General features: G+C 33.7%; 1 pseudogene across 1 annotated transcript; it reads left to right on the forward strand.

The window, feature by feature from the left end:
- Positions 1-1,197: 1,197 nt before the first annotated feature.
- LOC149529242 (protein EXORDIUM-like 2 pseudogene) lies at positions 1,198-2,413 on the forward strand (annotated as a pseudogene). Its single transcript, XR_016358412.1, has one exon. The product of XR_016358412.1 is annotated as a protein EXORDIUM-like 2 pseudogene (transcript).
- Positions 2,414-17,446: the final 15,033 nt, after the last annotated feature.

A 17,446-nucleotide genomic window follows, 5' to 3' on the forward strand; every position in this document is an offset into this window, starting at 1 on the left:
TCCGAGCTAACTTGCGCACCTAGAACTCCTACTCCGTATGTCAAAATGTGAAAATTTTTCCAGTGAATCTTCATAGGTGATTGAAGAGCTTAAAGCTAAGGTTTAGGCATTTCAACATTTACGAAGCTCTCTATAGAGGTCGTGGAGTGTGAAGTGGTCAAAAAGTGTCATTTCAAAATGTTTGCTTGATACTCATTATGTTCACCCCCCTTCACCCATAAAAATAGGACAGTTGGCACAAATGGACCAATCAACAACCAAGAAAGCTAAAAAATGATCAACTATTAGTACATGTATGGTCAACTATTAATATGTGTTATCAACTATTAATACATTTGTTATCATTTTTTGCAACTTTTTAAAAGTCGTAATTAAGGGTATCTATAATGATACCATATTCATTGGACCCATGGGTCTACTCGGTCTCTTCTTCTATGGGGGGCACTCAGTGAACATTTTCTCCATGGTTCAATTCTCCCCTTCATTTTCACACATTGTTCTTTTTTGGGCCTCCATCAAATATTAAATATTACTACTTGTCATTCCTTTAAAAAAAAAAGGGGTTAGTTAATTATCAATTGCAAGTGGATAATAAAGATATTCCTAGTACCTCTATGAAAGTACCCAATTGAGCTTCTAGTAGGTATGTGAGCCCAAATATTTAAGTCAAAAACTTAATGTCGGTAGCAAGTGGGGAACAAATGAAAGTAGTCTGATTTTAAAGAGTCTTTGCTTTTATCTAAAAGGCATAGCAACTTTGCGCTTGACATGACATGACATGACGGGGGATAAATTATGGAGAAGCTTCACATTGTAAATTGCGCATTGCCGAGGGAAGGCCACGAGTCAAACAAGTCGCCCACGCACCGCCTTCAATTCAATGAATGTCCCTGCCACACCTCCTCTCCACTTCCAACCCCATTCATTCTTCACGTGAATCTCACGGTCTCATCTCTTAGAGCTGTTCCGCATCGTACTTGGACCAATCACGGCCCACCACCTCGACCAAACGCCATGATATCTCTCCAGGCCGAGGCTACACGTGTAACGAGAATAATAGAAAAGTCATGGGAAGCCGGGTCCGCCATAATGGAATAATGTACCTTCATCCAGCTGTAATCTGCTCAGCCAGCATGGCAGCAGATAATTCTCTTCCCCTGGTTTAAGCACACTTATTTCACACGCCACTCTTCCCCCTTCCTTAAATACCCTTCGTCTCCACTCTTTCTATTACAGCAAGTGGCAAGTTCGAGTCCAGTTGATCCCAAGTTCGAGTCCCAGAACTGTCTTTGAGTTGGTCTCAAGTTCGAATCTCAGGGCCTTACAAGCCGTGTTGATTTCATCTTCTGTCATGGTTGGGTTTGGGCTAAAGTCTGTATTGGTTAGTTTAATCCTTGTGTTGTTCTGTGAGTTGTGCTGGTGTGAGTTAGTGAAAGAAGAGCCTCTGGTTCTCAAATACCACAATGGTCCTCTTCTCACTGCGAAACCCACGCTTGATGTGAATCTGTTATGGTACGGGAAGTTCAGTCCCGTGCAGCGTTCCATTGTAGGGGACTTTGTAGTCTCCTTGGGAGGCCTTTTCAGGGGTAACTCTCTGAATACCTCTGTTTCCACATGGTGGAAAACTACACAATCCTACAAGGCTTCTTCTCATGGGGCTTCTGCTTCTTCCCCTGTTAAGACTAGGACAAGGCTTGGGAGGCAGAAGCTCGATGAGGCCTATTCATTAGGAAAGTCATTGAAGAGGGCTGACATTGCAGCACTTGTTGAAAGGGCCATTTCTTCAAGAGCCCTTCCTGCGAGCCCTAATGCAGTGTATTTGGTTCTTACGTCTAAGGATGTGACTGTGGAGCGATTTTGTATGAGCTCTTGTGGATTCCATGAAAGCATCGTGAAGGGGAAAGTGGCATTTCCTTATGCGTGGGTGGGAAACTCAGAGACCCAATGTCCTGGTCAATGTGCTTGGCCATTTCATCAGCCCCTCTATGGTCCTCAGACTCCTCTATTAGTGCCGCCAAATGGTGATGTGGGTATTGATGGAATGATCATTAATGTTGCCTCTGTTTTGGCTGGAGCTGTAACGAATCCATTCAATACTGGGTATTTCCAGGGCGATGCGGCTGCTCCATTGGAAGCAGTTTCTGCCTGCCCGGGAATGTATGGAACAGGGGCTTATCCTGGTTTTCCTGGGAATCTTTTGGTGGATAAAACAACAGGGGCAAGTTTCAATGCGAATGGCGCAAATGGGCGCAAGTTTCTTCTTCCAGCTATTTGGGATCCGGCTACCCTTTCTTGCAAGACCTTGGTGTAGATACTTTTAACCTCTGGCTATGGAAGTCAGGGATATGTACAGAAAAATGGCATACTCGTAATAATATGTTACTGTATCTGATCTATACAGTTTTATTTTAAATCGTTATATAATTTTGTTTTCCGGCAACAATTGGTTGATTTACTGTGCTTCGCTGTCTTGTTGGAAATGAAAATGGTTAAACGATCGCCAATTAAATGCGATTAGCACACGCTTCCTAGTCTTGGAAAGTAGCTGGTTTCCTTTTTAACTGAGGATATTTTTTCGAGGCGGCTGGAGAAATAATTTTATTTGGACGTGGTAATGGGGTTTTGGAAATTGACGAAAACTGTGTCGTTTCTCCAGCTACTTTAGAGGTGGTTGTGTAGCTTATTCCATTCAACAGTCCCTCCTCTACATGGGACCCGTGCGAGCGTGACCCCTGACTGATGCAGGAAATTACAAATATACCACCGTAATATCAAAATTTATAAAAATTTATGGCTGATGCGGTTATTATGTTTAATTATTAGAGTTTCAAATTAATTTCTTAAATAAATAAATAAAGCCTTAGTCGAGAATATGTTGGAAGTACCCACAAGAGACTTTAAGAAGCTTACATGGAGAATATTTTGCATAGAAATTTACTCTCATAATTATGAGATTTATAATGTTTTAAATTATAATTTTGTAAAATGAAATATTTATGATTTATTATAAATCTTATATAATAAAATAATAATAGAAAAATATTAATTTTGTATCTATAATATTTTTCTTGTCATCTTTGTTAGTAAGTCTAAAATAAATGTTTTAGTAATGATTTCTAAATTGTATATAAGATGATGATCAATATTTCAACATAAGTTAATCTAAAGTTATTTTATCTTTATTCATATGGATTGTGGAAATCTTCCAAAGTTACTAATTTGATTATATTGGTTTAATAAGATAAAAATTTCTTTCCTTAAACACACAAATAAAGTACTATTATTTATAAAATTGTAAATTGATTACTATAATTGAAATATATATTTAAAGTATAATTAGTTATGCCTCATATAGGATGGTATGGTTACCCATGACAAATATGCCTAAAAAAATTGTCATCGAAGGTAGATGGTTAATTTCCTTTAGAAGAAGGATAAGATTAATTAGAGAGAAAAGTAGGGTGGTAGGAAAAGTTAGTTAACTTAGGAGGATAGTTAACATATACCAAGCAACGAAGTGAGGGGAGTGATCTTTTGAAAATTTTAAAGTCTCCAATAAGGTATTGCTTCCTCGAGATATGTATATGCTCAATGGCGAAATAAGACTTGCAATGTATTTATCCAATGGTGAACCAAATGTTTATAAAAGGTAGATAATACAGATCATGTTAAACAACTAGATTCCAAACATATCGAAATAAACCAATTGAATATTTATGTTAGAATGATGGTATGTTTGAGAAAAAATGACTCTTCGTATAGCTTATCAATCTTTAAACTAAAAAAAATTAATATAAAAGAAACAATCTAATATGAATTTTACATTTTTCATTAAAACAAAGAAAAGAAAAAGAACAATTACACTACCATCATAATAAGATGAAGTCTCTTAATAAATTGTTATATCTTCTATACATTTTACATAAATCTACACTAAAAGTCAATTGTGAAATCCCAAATTATTAGACACAAAACCGCTCCTCTTTCATCCATCCAGTCTTCACCAAACATAAAATTTATCTTGATAAAACTCATCCCGTCCTCCCCAAAACATCTCTATTTATCTACATGAAACATCTCAAAAAACAACTAGTTCTCAACAATAGTAATAATACAAAGTATTTCTTCCTAGTCTCTGTCAGCTTGCGGCGCTGGCTAGATTTTCATTACTAGAAGCATGTTAAAATTTTCATTACTAGAAACATGTTAAAGAAAGGACTCAACTATCCTCTAACAAAAATGTACAGTTGACCAATTTTCAAAAGATCGAAAACATCACAGATTTTTTTGAAAATTTGAATATTTGATCTTCATGTTCTCATAGTTTGTAGTTGAAAACAACAAAAAAGAAAAGGAAAAATCATTATATTTTCATGAATTTAAGAAAACAAAAGTTTGACATAATGTTTTTTTTTCGGGTGGGAGATTAGCTCGTCCATTAGAAAAGGAAGCCATGCTTTTCATAACAGCAAGTGCTCGATCTACTTCGTATAAAGTGACTTTAAAAATGAAAATTTCACGTTTCTCACGGGCTGAAAAAAGTATGTCATCATCGGATAAGGTTTTCTTCGCATAGTACGAAGGTCCGTGAAACTCAACTTAATCTAATCTTTGATTCTTCTGAATTACGAAGACAGAAACAGCGCATATGGGACATTCGATTCCCCCAAGCGTTACAACTTGCAGATGCAGACAATTAGAGTACTGGTCTACAGCCTCCTCCTATTTCCTCACGTGAATTTCGAGACGCAAAAATCCCATCTCCCATTCAGAGCGAAGTGTTTTGTTCACACGCTATCGAGCCGGACAAACTAAATCCACGTACGAATTGACTGCGTCTTAATCTACGGACGTGTAACTAGTACGTGAAAATGTGTACGTGATTAAGTTTCCCGTCCCTCTCTCTGACATTTGCCCCTTCTGCTTTTAAATAAGAAATTCGCCGCTGGGCTCTCACCTGCTACACCGTGTGTTTATGTCCGTATCCTTTTTAATTCTTCCCAGTAGGTAGTGGATAACAATTCTCTCTGACCAACATTCATTTGTTTTCCAGAGTAGCTGCAGATACCGAAGTTCTTCAGGCCATTCTTTTTTATCTTGGAAAGCAAGTCTATAAGCATAGCAGATAAGTAATGGACGAGACAGACATTCCTAAACATGCATTTTTTTACAGGTCCATTAAACTGCCAGAAAAGGATCACTTTTTCCGGCATAAGTACATACATATAAAACCTCCGGTATTTATCCAATATTCTTGTAGTATATTTGTTAAGTAATTTGTTTGTCGTTAAGGTTTCAAAATTACATACCCTAATCAACATTTTTTTTTTGGGTTAGATGGAGACTTGATATTTGTCTATGAAGTCATGCTTATTGATGTGCTGCTATGGTATCACATGATCTATTATTATTTTTGTGATAGGTTCAGTAAGGGGTCTAATAGCTTGGATAGTTTAGTAAGGGGTCTAATAGCTTGGATAGTTTTGTGATAGATCCTCCTAAAGGTCAATTTTTTGAGAGCCAATACCTACAAAACAAATATATTTAAAAAAATTATGATGCACACCCAATAATCATTTGTCATTACACTAATAAATAACCGCTTGAAATACACGGTTAGTCAAATATTGTTTTTGTTACACAATACATTGCACAAAAAGGGGTTACATTTTTATCATTAAAAATAATAATACTGATGGACATATTTACAAAGAATTGGTTCAAGAATATAAAGTAATTATATTGATGTAGTTTTCGTGTTACATTCATGTGCTAACATGCACACTAATTGGTGCATTACATATTTGGTGAACTACACACATGCATAGCCCTTGGTGTATAACCACTTTTCAAACACTCTCATCTACACATTGACCCAAAAAGGTAGAACATCTTAAGTCATTTAAGACAACTTCAAATAGTACCTGCATGAACAACTAATGTTGTAAGGATCACCAATCGAACTGAATTAAATTGATGGAAGCATAAAATAAATAAAAAATAAAAAATACAAAGTTGAAATCAAGAATCAATCTCATTTTTTTCTGATTTGTTCCTTGTTACTATATGCTCAATGCATTCATAGATAATGTTGAAAGCATATTTTTTTTTCAAATGTATTACTTTTACTACTTACGGTTTATGCTTACCAAATGTGTTATGCTTAATGTATGTTAAAATATATTGGAAAACTAAGTCGACATAGTACATGTCTCTATTGCATGCTTTTTACTGCTTATTGTATGGAGGTTACTGTCTATTGCAAAATGAAGTTATCATAGTTACATGCCTTTATTCATTGCCTTTTACTGTAGGCTCCTGTGTATTGCAAAACCAAGTCAAAGTTCTTTGGTTTTTGTGGACCTTTATCTATGTCCAATGTTGGAATTCATTAAAAACATTGGGGTTTGTTTGGGTTTATCTATGTTTATTATATGAAATGTGCTATTATTTCCGAGTAGCTTGCTTTTATTACAATTTTATTGCTTTTACTATTTATGATAGATTCAAATCTATTGCAAAATGAAGTTAGTGTAGTTCAATATTCATATTAGAAATTGTTGATTTAGTACTTTTCTAATGTTCTAAATAAGTATCGTTAGAAATCTAACTCACCATATTTCTACGCAATTAATTTTGTGATGTATTCAATGATGAAATGTACTTGTCAATCTATTTAAATTATTTCATGCCTTCAGATTGTAAGTATTTATGTATGAATGCAAAGTTCCTGGTCTCATGTCTCACATTGCTAACTTGGTTTTGTAATGTTGTCAGTGAGTACATTACAAAACTAACTCACCATAGTGCACAATTAGTATTGTTATGTATTCAATTAATAAATGTACTTCTCAAATGTGTTAAGTTGTTTTAAATGTACTATTAGATTACACATTGTTGGCTTACTTTTCAAATGTACTCAATGGATACCCAACTATTTTGTGTTCATTTTTATAATATACTCATTGAATACATAAAACACTACCACTAAGTTTATTATGTACTCATTGAATACATTACAAAATTAAAATTAAATTTATAACGTACTCAATGAATACATTATTGTAGTCAAACAATTATTTAATAAATGAGAACCTTCATCATTTTGCCTTTCACAATTTTGACTTAGTCTTGTACATTGTATTCAATCAATATATTAAAAAACTACATGAGCATATTGGTGAGTTAGTTTTGTAATGTTCAAAATGAATACATTTGCAAAACCAACTCACCAAATTTCTAATATAGTTTTGTAATGTATTACGTACAAGAAAATCACTACAAACAATATTGAATGATAAATAATCACTAGATGATCATTCTATCAAAATATAATCGGTAACCCATAGAAGCCTTAATTTTAAAATTAAAAGTGGAAGAAGGTGTCAAGTTTCACAAAAAATACATCACCAACTAAAGATTGTACAGACAATGTACAATATTTATTTACCATTTCCTTTAATTATTTCTTTCTATCACATTATGTGCAGTGATTTCAAGCTTAAACGATTGAAACCCACAACTATTAGTGCAGGAAAATTATTGCAAACACATATTGAATGATAAGCAACTATGAGATAATAGTGTTTTCAAAAGATAATGAGTAATCCACAAAAACCCCAATTTTAAAATGGAAAATTAAAGAAAGTGTTGAGTTTCAAAAAAAATACAACACCAAATTCAATTATATGGACAATGCACACTATTTATTTCCCATTTCTTCTAATTATTTATTTCTATGACATGAGATGCAATGTTGTGAAGGTGAAACAATTGAAACCTACAAGCATGACCATGGGAAAATCATCATAAACACTTATTGAATTATAAAAAACCATGTAAGGTTTGCTACTTTGTGATTGAAGATAAACCCTCATAAACCCCATTTCTAAAATGAAAAATTGAAGAAACTATCATAATTCATATAAACTACAACACCAAGAAATGATTAAATTGATAATAATTAATATTTCATTCACACTTCCTCTAATGATTCATTTCTATAAAATCACTAGCATTAATGATTTCAAGAAGAAGTGATTGAAACATACAACTAATAGCACATGAAAAATATCACAAACACTTATTGAACAATAAATAATGTGACATATTGCTACTTCATGATTACTCACCTAGTAGTAGAAGAGGATAACCATCGACAGACAAATAGAAACATAAGTGTTAAGAAGCCTTCTTAGGAGCTTGAGTTTATAGTAAAAACTCAACAAAAATGAGCAATTTTAGGGTTCAAGGAATATAATTACTAGGTAACCCACAGGTGGTAATGTGGCATTCAGTGAACTACAAATGTGTTAAGGTGATTAGGTATAGGGTAAGGTGTGGTTAAGTTGGGTGCTCTGTTGTTTGTAATAGGATGAGATTTAGATTAATGCAAGGGACATTGTGGTGTAATTTAAATGGCCCCTCTACCACCTTTTGTACCTATTAAGAGGGTCCAAAATATAGACAACTTAGTCAATCATGGTAAGTGATTAGTTATTGGTGCTAGGATCCTTTTCTTTGGCTATTCAATTGTTAATCATTGGGGGGTATATGTGACAAGTTCTTGGTGAACATTTTGAAATGACATTTTTTGACCAATTTGTGATCCATGATATCTACAGAGAGATCTATAAGTACCCTAAAGTTATTACCTTATTCTTAAGCTCTTCTATCACCTATGAAGGTTCAACAATAGAATTGGCAAAATTAAACTTACAATTTAGGAGATCTAGGTGGCCAAAGTTAGCTTGGGTAGCTACTAGGGCTTCCCCCTAGTTGACAAATAAGAAAAGAGATCCAAGATTAATTGGCCTTAAAGCATAAATCTTGGTGATGATATTAATTTATATTCTAAGGAAATTGAGGGAATGAAGACAATAAGTGGTTGCTCATGAATTCTATTGAAATTGATGGTGGAAGACTATTGTAGGGAGAATTGATTAATCAATGGGCCATTACAAAATCATTAAAGTATATGTAGTCATAACTTATAGCCCATTATTCTTTTGTATACTTTTAGTGACAAGGGCGTCAATGATGCTAATGGAAATGAAAGAAAACGCAACCAAATAATTGATAAGTAGGATATATTTTCCGCAATATGTCAAATTATGATATTGCTATCAAGATTTAAATGTGTAGGTTTACTAGTCAAATCATTTACCCATGTTTCATGAGTATTGGTTCACAAGAACTTATATCTTATGAGAATGAATGAAACACTTATTACTCATTGCATCTAAGTGATGCTCACAAAGGTGAAGCACAAGGACTTCCTAGGAGTTCACCCATACCAGTAATACTACAAATCAAGTGCACTTAACTATTGTATTTCTTCCAAGGTTACACCAAATCTTCTTACAACCCCATTTTATAAACCTTAGAGGAGACTTTGTGGTGAAGCACATTTGATTTGGAGTAAACTGAGATGGCTAACCTTCTGAAAAGATTTCACACTTCACTTTTATGAGTATAACCTAGACCTAATGAGTGTTAAGTGTTTTATTTCTTCCCATAAGAGATGGGTGTGAACCACTACTCATGAAACACAGGTAATGAATTTGACTTAAAAAAACTACATAGTTGTATCTTGATACCAAAATCATAAGAAAATGATTGACACAACCTTTCTAGATGAAACACCAATATAATGAGCTTTAGATGGTGCATGTTTTCAACATAATTTGTAAAGCTTTTCTAATAGATCATGTAAGATCTAGTTAACCGTTCAACAAAAAGATCAATACCCTATCTGTGTTCACTAGTAAAATTGATCCTACAATATACTGAGAGAGAAATGTTATACCATACTGATACAAAAAGCCTTCATTATGGTCAAAGGTGGTCGATACGAAGTCATGCAAAAGTTTGTTCAACTCTTGGTATGATGTATTGTAGGAAATTGAACAAGAGGTCTCATAAACATGAGTAATGGGTGGAAAGATATGCTAGATCTAATGATTTGTAGTGATAGTGGTTGGTAATCTACAAGGCAAGATTTTTTTTAGTTTTGTCAAGGACATATTGTTGAGGGTCAATTGGTAGAATTGAAAAGAAAAGATAATTGAAATAGTTTTAAAAATTATAGATACAACCAATATATTTCCCTCCAAAAGTATGATGGGAGTTTAAGAGAATGGTTCTCTTTAATTTTATTTTATTTATGAGATTTTGGAAGAAAGAGATGTGATATTTAAACTATTAAGAAAGAATCATCCACAAAGTTCCTGTTGACCAACTGATGATAGGTAGAACTAGATAGATAAATATATCTTTCTCATCATTGTGAGAACACATTAACAAAGATAATCACTTGCATCATTTAATAACAAGCACATTGAATGAGGACATGCGAGAGTTGTTAATGCAAATGTGGTATACTAATGATTCTCATCTAGGTTCTACTCAAACCTGATTACTTAAGTTACTAATGGACCATTTATGTCATTTACTTTTTTTGCTTGATGTCATTTAATTGCGACACTTATCGTGATATTTTTATGTCTTATATTCCACCTTTCCTATACAAGAAGTATTCCTCTTGTACATTGTGTATCTTGTATTTATTATATTATATTATATTTAATTATTACTACTCTCTTTTAGCATATTATTTTTGGTTTTGTAGTGATCCTACTTGCTCAAGTCTATTGTGTGATTGTTACAAGGGTAACCCTTATAGAGCAAAAAGGCCAAAAGTTTTACCATTGAATTATCAGTAGTGAGGCAATACTAAAAAGAGAAATTGAACTAACCAAATGAATGTAGAAAAGAAACTATAAATATTTGACCTTGCAAGAATTAAGCATCATTCAATTCTTTCATAGACCTTCCCAAAATAAAATTTGATCAGAAGTACTTTCTAATTGGACCTGTGCATCCATTTTGTACCCTCATATATGGTAGGAGATGTGAATCAATGATATAGAGCCTAAGTTCATCATATAACCCACTTACATGTGCAAGCATGTGATATAGAAGAGGGAGAAGATGATGAAGAGAAACCTTTCGATCCAAATTCTATAGGACTAGGACCAGAGAGATTAATGCTAACCAAGCAAACAAGGAGCACTAACGCAAAACTATATCTAGGAAGAATAGGGAAAAGATATATAATTCCTTAAAGACACTTAATGTGTATATATAAGCTAGATGTAAGATATAAGGATATGCTGAAATGACAAAGGGTATGAAAGAACTCACCTTTGAAATATGTTTTGTGCTTGTTGTTCAAATCAAAATGAGTGGAAATCTTTATATGCACGTATGAAACCATACAATAGATGAAAGCCAAAAATCTTTCGACAATCTATCCGAGGTGAAATGGTGCATTAGAGATGAAATAGTGCATTAGGGGTGCAGTGCAACCCTATTTTATTATACCTGATGTTGACTCAAATTTTGCATTTTCAAAGAAAGCTGAAAAGAGTGCTTTGATCTACAACCTGTTCGCCGATTTGATATACACAACTTGCAATAAAAAAAGGTTTTTGTTATTTATGAGATGTTTGCCTTGGTCAAACCCCAGCTTAGGAATCAACTTGGAATTAAAATAATTAACATGGCATGAATGTAAAGTAAATGAATGAATACACCTTACAAAGTTAGATTTCTTGAATCAATGCATTATATTTGACTTCACAATGGATTTGGATCAAGAAGATGAAGACGAATAGATGTAGAAGATGCAACGAAAGATCTTTAATGGATTGAAGAAGATCTTGAAGATAAACTCATTCAATTGCTTGAGTTCTTGAATCCATGATCTTAAATAGAAAGCTTGAATGGGTGCTTGAAGACTTGAAACTTGAAAGCTAGAGCTTGCAAAAGCAATTTCTTGTTTTCATCGTGGATGCTTGGATATGAAAAATGGACCAAATGGAAGGGTTTATATAGAGATCAAAATTGACTAACTCTCGTAGGTTAACTATCATAGAAGTTTAACACCTAAACATCTTGAATCATAGTACCCAAAGAGAGGGACCAAAATAGGGCCTCACAGTGTGCTCCTGATTGGCCTATTAGGGGTGTAGTGCACCCTTGAAGTATCAAAGTGCATTGCACTCCTAATTGGCTAGTGTACAAACCTTGAGGATAATCTGGGGACCCAAAATAGGTCTCAAGATCCGTAAATCATGTCTGGACTCTAAGGAAACCCTATTTTGGCTCTAGGATTAGATTCTAAGTGGAAAGGTGGATGAAGAGGAAGGATCTAGGGAAGATAGATCCCACCTCAATCTTAACACCATGAAAATAGGATCTTTAAAGATGATCTATTAGGTTTTACCCCAATTCCACCTAGGAGAAATGACTAGAAAAGGGAAGAAGAAATAAATAAGAGAGGGAGATTGATAATCTTGCATTAAATATGTGCTAAACATTCATTAGATTAGAGTGCTTCCAATTTAAGATGGTACGTTTAGCCCCCACTTTAGCTAGAGGATGGACTCGATCCAAACTCTTGGTAAAGTAGAGAACAAGGCATAAGATACTCTTATTATGATCAAGGAGACAAAGAATCCATCAAACTCCCAAGGGATTGAGACTTTGCTAACTCCAAAATCACAGTAAGAGAGAGAGATCGCCGACTAAACAAAAAGAAGAGAGAAGTGATTATCTCACCTAGTAAAGTGCCCACCCTACTGTGAATCACTAAAAGAGCTACTACAAAAGATGACACTAAAATAGCCTAACGGGGTGGTAACCTACTAGTCAACCCATCAAAAAACCCACCCATAGATCAATGTTCTTTGTATCACTATGGTAAGGTTTAGAAAGGATGTGTTACCCATGTATAGGACTTTAGCAAATTGTTATTTGTAGCCCATAGATGATATTTAGCATATGTGCATGTATAGGAAAGAGAGACCCAATGTTAAGGATGTTCACTTCCTACATCGAATGTGTGCATAGAGAATCCATTCTTTAGGATTGTCTGTAATCCATAAAGGGATTTGAAAGATGTGTGCATTGAAAGAGAGGGACAAAGTACTAATGCATAGATTTGATGCTAACTTAGGAAGCATACTAAGTAACTAGGGCTAAAGTACCCTAAGATAGACTCAGAATCTGTATTCACTACCCCATTCCTGGAATGCAAAAAAAAGTAGAGTGTATGCCCCCATGTTTAAGTCGTTGCTAACACTTTAAGTAATGGCTATAACATAGAATACGTACAAGTGCCAAAAGATGTTTCCACTATGAGATGTCCCCAACAATGGACAAACCAAGAGAAATGAAAGCATACCATACAAGATCACAAAAGGATCTACTAATCATGGGGTTAGTAATAAGTATAATCATACGATAATATGTAAATATTATATCAAGTATGAAATGTCATTATCCCCCAAAGGAAGTAAAAATAAGACATAATGGAAGAAATATATGTAAGAGTTACAAAGAAGAATCTTTTTGGATCACCATCATCGAGACCAAAAATAATTGGTGCTACCATGTCACAAATCCAAGTAGACAACACAAGGATACAAGTATGAACAATAGCACACATGTGCAACATAACATAGAACGGTAGATAGAAGAAGTAAGAGACAAATATAAGAGAGTTACAATGTAGAAATTTCTTTATCACCCTGTGTCAATGAAGCAACAATGCTCATTTAAAGAAATTTGAACATACATTTAGCAAACATGATACAAGTGAAGCGCATAATAACAAGAAAACACACAAAAAGCTACTATGCTAGAGCACTCACTTCAAGCATGTTACCCTCATCCCCTATCTTGTCCAGTAGTAATAAGAGGTGGATAACTTGCAAGAGGAACTATGTCCAACACAATAGAAACAATAGCTAAATCCAAAGGACTCCCAAAGATTCACTATGCTCATGTTTTGATGTAAGCATAAGCTACGTAGAAAGCATGTTAGGTTTAAATCAACATCAATATCAATAATCTCATGTGCATCATCTAAAGTATCCTCCTCATCTAAATTGATAGTAATAGAATCTAAAATAGGAATATGCAAATCATTAAACTCTTCAATAGACATGAGCTAGTGAGAATCATTCATACAAGCTTTAGCACAAGCTTAGTGCTTCTTTGAATGTTCACGAGATTGTTGGTTATGCTTAATTTTATTATAAATTTTTTGAGAAGACAAAGGAGGATCAACAACAATAGGTTACTTACCTTTTCATGACACAAGAGAAGGAATAATAGGAGGTTGAGATTTAGGAGGAACCACACTAGGAGGAGCCATACTAAAAGAAGGATCCATACTAGAAGAAGGAAACACACTAGGAAGATAAGGAGATGCAAGAGGTGGTTAATTATTAGAATTAAAAGAATTGAAAGAGATAGGCCTAGAAGTTGTAGGAAAAATACCATGAGGCATACTTAACAATATTTCAACATTTATATTCTTGATACACATGGAACATATAGTCCGAACAAGTGGGATGAGTAGTAGAAAGAGAAGACCAAAAGAATTCAAGAATAACATAATTTTTAGGTCTAAAAGGATGATGATTACTATGATTGATCTTTTTAATCTCACCATCATAATGAAATTTAATGCATTGATGAATAGGAGAAGCAATAGCTTGAATGATAATCAACCAAGGTAAACCAAGCTTCAATTGGAATTGATCGAAAGTAGCAAAGACAACAAATGATGTATTCACCACTTTAGCACAAAGATCAACTAGAAAAGAGATGGAACCATGTGGAGGATACAAGAAACCATTACAAGTCTAAATCCAAGTATCAATTGAGTCATAGAAGTTTGTTTCCCTTTATAATTAAAAAGATGTTCTTCGGTGATGATATTAACCATAGAAGTAGGATCAACAAGACACCCATAAGAAGGATATTTAACAATCTGAGTAGTGATATAAACATGAGCATTTGGAGCCTTAAAATTATTAGCATCAGTGAATGAGATAGTAAGGGCTCTAATACACTTACATTCTAGTTTACGTTGATCAGTAGATGTATAGGGAATATCCTCCTTAGGTGGAGGTGGAGGTTGCACTATACGTTCCACAACATTAACAATATTATCATTCTCTCATCATAAGGTATTATAAGAAACATTCACTTTAGGAGGAACAAAAGAAGGATGTTCAACAATAGTGTTTGGAGTGTGCTGAGGCAAAGTATTATAGTAGATTGGAAGATTTTGATTAGAAGGTGGTGAAGATTTTTTACCACTATCTTGACACTAAATAGAAAAAGCATTACTATCAATCAAATCCAAAATCTTATGTTTCAAAGAAAAACAAGCTTTAGTATCATGCCTAGGGGTATGTGTAGGATCATGGTGTGCCAAAAAGTGGTGATGTGAAAAAAATAGAGTTTGAAGACGTCTAAAAGCACTTCAAAATTCACTCTAACTTTTTTTCACCTATCCAGCTACTAAACTTGGAAGGTAAGGCCGAGTCTTATCAGATATCCGATAATTAGCGTAATAATATTATAACAATATAATAAATATAATTATTATACTATAATATAATAATAATATTATTATATTATAATAATATAAAAATATTATATTCTAATAGTATAATATATTATTTAATATTATAATTGTATAATATTATACTATAATAATAATATTATATTATAATAATATTATAATGTATTATATTATAATAATATAATATAATATTTAATATTATAATAATATAATATAATATGTAATATTATAATATATAGTAATGTAATATAATATAATAATATAATATAATTATATTATAATGATATAATATAATATTTTATATTATAATATATAGTAATATAATATATAATAATAAAAATGTAAGATATTATATGTTATAATTTATATATAATATTGCGGGCATATCAGACTTTTCGTGAAACCCGTGAAAAAAAACATCAAAAAGTGATGTTGTTGGGTCTACAAGGATAGGCAATATGTTGGAAAACAATGCCAGTAATATCGGATATCTGATTTGAAATTGGATATCTGATATGAAATCGGATATCCGATTCCAAATCGGATATCTGATATACCCACTAAAATATTTTGGAGGGAAACTCGAATATGTGAATTATAGTTTGTGACTGTTAGAATTCTTTAGAATAACTGGGGGGGGGGGATGAATCAGTTATTCAAGGTCCAAATGCCCTATTAATACTTTTTCACTACTTTTTATGAATCCATACACTTTTCATCCATCCAAACTTTTAAATCAACCATATTAGCAAGTTACAGTAAATCAACACGCAAAGATAAAACATGCAAGATCAACACATGACACAATGATTTACATGGAAACCCAATTTGGGAAAAACCACCAATAACATGCTACTTGATTCTCACTCTTCTGAAGTGATGCCCTGTTAAAGGCTTACAACACACTGTTAAATGTGACCTTGTTAGAGGATTTCACCAAACTGTTAGGAATGGGCCTGGTTAAAGGACTTTAGAACATTCACTTGGAATGTCACCCTATTAAAGGATTTATCTCATGGCTATTAAACCAACCTAAGTCCATAGGATTTAAACTTTACTATTACAATTGCTAGAAAGTAACGATAATGATATTTTGATCTGATATAACTTACAACATACTTTGCAGATTTCAGATCACACTTTGAATTCAATCCTAATGCTTGGCTTCAAACACTTCAGCTCTGACTGCTTGACTTCTTCTCAAGCTTCGTCTCCTTGAGTCTTCTAACTCATTGTACCAATGCATCCATATCAGGGGTCTTCTTACTGAAACAAAGTCTCTATGTTCTCTTATCTCCTTAGCACCTCCTTCAGCATTTCATGCTTTCATGCTTGATTGCCTCTCTCTCTCTTTTTTATTAACTTATGACTGCTTAAATAGAAATTTTATTTGCCTTTGCTGCTCATTTCTCCCTTTCCAATTTTAGGGTTTCGAATGGATTAGGTAGGATACAATGTATCTACCTCATATCTTGTTCTTATCTTCAAACTTCGTCAGTTGTATTCAAAAACATTTTACATGGTGTTTTGTGCCACCAGCTCATCATTCCTATCTTCCATTTTAATTCACAAACTTCTAGATAACAACCTTGTCGACTTAGATCTGGTGAATCTTCGATTTTTAAAATAATGCAGCAACTCGGCATTATTGATTTCTTGGTGTTCAACATCTCTGTGTTACTCGGCACTATTGGTTTTACTGATGCTCGGCATCTCTATGTTACTCGGCACTATTGGTTTTACTGGTGCTCGACATCTTTGTGTTACTCGACACCTATCTCTGCTCGGCACTCGATATCTCTTGGCACTTGAACTTGGTCGGCACTTGAAGTTTACTCGGCACTTGAACTTGCTCGGCACTTGAAGTTTACTCAGCACTTACTAGGAATTTGCTCAGCACATACTAGCTTGCTCGGCTCCTTCTCTCTAATGAACTTAGTTGAGCTTTACAAATGTCTTAGCTAAAACCTTACATCTTTGATATGTTTCAGTGTGCCAATT

This window comes from Cupressus sempervirens, chromosome 11 (genome assembly GCF_028749045.1).
Source record: "Cupressus sempervirens isolate cs-2001-9-10 chromosome 11, ASM2874904v1, whole genome shotgun sequence".
NCBI lineage: Eukaryota > Viridiplantae > Streptophyta > Pinopsida > Cupressales > Cupressaceae > Cupressus > Cupressus sempervirens.